The sequence below is a fragment of the Bidens hawaiensis genome, unplaced genomic scaffold, assembly GCF_021521415.1.
Source record: "Bidens hawaiensis isolate Kalapana, Puna unplaced genomic scaffold, B.hawaiensis_p1.1 tig00033129_1, whole genome shotgun sequence".
In the NCBI taxonomy this organism is placed as follows: Eukaryota; Viridiplantae; Streptophyta; class Magnoliopsida; order Asterales; family Asteraceae; genus Bidens; species Bidens hawaiensis.
Genome location: NW_027495662.1, coordinates 37336 through 39223, shown reverse-complemented (window position 1 = coordinate 39223; position 1888 = coordinate 37336). Strand labels below are relative to the sequence as shown.

The 1888-nt window shown below is 37.0% G+C and overlaps 1 long non-coding RNA gene across 1 annotated transcript; it reads left to right on the top strand.

Annotated features, from left to right (window-relative positions):
• Window positions 1–525: 525 nt before the first annotated feature.
• LOC143584437 (uncharacterized) lies at window positions 526–1573 on the top strand. Its single transcript, XR_013144360.1, has 3 exons — window positions 526–600; window positions 745–1355; window positions 1485–1573. It is a non-coding gene; the product is annotated as an uncharacterized LOC143584437 (long non-coding RNA).
• The last annotated feature ends 315 nt before the right edge of the window (window positions 1574–1888 follow it).

The window sequence follows — 1888 nt, the reverse complement described above, 5'->3', positions numbered from 1 at the left end:
AGCTTAGCTGGGGGTCGTTTTGTTTTAGGTTTTTGGGTTTTTGGTTTAGCTTCTGTCAACAACCGGAACACAACCCGACCCCGAAGCAAAAAAACAAAACCAGCTTCCGGGTCAGCTTACATGGCCCGTTAAATAACAGGCCGGGTTCCCGTTTAAGTGTTTGGGTACAAATGGGTTCGCCCGTTAACCCGTCTACATCTAAAATTTTGGACCCAACTTCTAACCGAGAATAAACAGGCATTGGGTTTTTTGGTTCTACTTCCATCAAGGCCCGTTAAAAAACAGGCCATGCTCGAGTTTAATTGTTTGCATACAAATGGGTTGGCCGGTGAACCCGTTTACATCTAAATTTTTAAAACAACTTCTAACCGACAACAAACAGGCATTGGGTTTTTTGGTTTTGCTTCCGTCATGTCCCGGAACACAATCCAACCCCGAAGCAAAAAAAAAAAAAAACAGCTTCTGGGCCAGCTTACATGGCCCATTAAAAAACAGTTCGCGTTTAAGTGTTTGCAAACAAACGGCTTGGCCCGTTAACCCGTTTACATCTAAATTTTTAAAACCACCTTCTAACCGAGAATAAACAAGGTTTCGTTTTAAGTTTTTTGGTTTTTGTTTTTGGCTAAAAACAGGTCGGGTTCGATTTTAAGTGTATGCAAACACATGGGTTGGCTCGTTAACCCGTTTACATCTAAATTTTTAGAACCACCTTCTAACCAAGAATAAACAAGGTTTCGTTTTAAGTTTTTTGGTTTTTGGTTTTGTTTCGGTAAGGTCCTTTTCGTTGTTGGTTTCGCTTTAGTTTTTTGGGTTTTGTGTTTTTTTTGTTTAGTTTCGTTTTGGAATACATGTACATTTTCTACCTTATTTCACAACATGCATACTTTCAGTACAAATAATTCATATAACAACCTCTGCCATGTATTAACAGAAGTACTTCACTTATATTAGTTGTGTTACTTTATAGTAACGAGCCGAACCCGCTAAGGCTCGTGAGCGGGTCGTTAGTGGTTTTTATAATTTGAGCTCAGCTGGGGGTCGTTTTGTTTTAAGTTTTTTGGATTTGTTTTGGTAAGGTCCTTTTCGTTGTCGGTTCGGCGTATGGTATGAAATGATTGGAGTTTGGTTGGTTCGTGTCGGTTAGGCGTTTTTCTTTATTAACCGTATATGAATTTTAGTAAGTTCAAGTTTGAAAAACTTTCGCTTTAACTGCAATAATGTGAGTGATTAATTTTATATCATTTGCTTATATGTGCCAAAAAAATTTATGTAATTTTACTAAAATGTCTATTTATGAATCTATCTATTATTGTTAGGTTTGGGCGCACCGTGCACTCATTTCAAATGATGAAATAGTATCTTTCTTCTCACCGTTAATTTTATCAATCTATGTTTGTTTTATCAAGACGTTATCTAAAGTTGCTACACCATATGCCAGATTCTAACATTGCGACTTTCAATGTTTGTTGCTTAACTGTAATCAGATACCAAGAAACAAAGGCAAAAGCTCAAGATAATTATAACAGGGAATTTGAGGGCACTCGATTGCTATAAAACGCGTATACAGCTACAGCTACAGCTACAGGTGCACATATGTTGTTTTTTTTTCCCAAACGCTTTTGACTTGACATCTGCTTACAGAAGTCAAAAACATCAGGTTTGACCGATTACTATATCATTGTGCAAGTCTCAAAAGGTCCACAAAAAACTGGTTGCGTTGAGTGTGATTGGATTGGAATCGGTTTCAAGCGCTACGCTAGATTCGTTCAACAACTTTTTTGTGGGTTTTGTTTTTATTTGATTCAGCATTTCATATTTATTTATACAACAACCTACAATGTAACAGTGACTGGTCTTTGGTTTTAATATTGGTGTGGTAATACTTTGA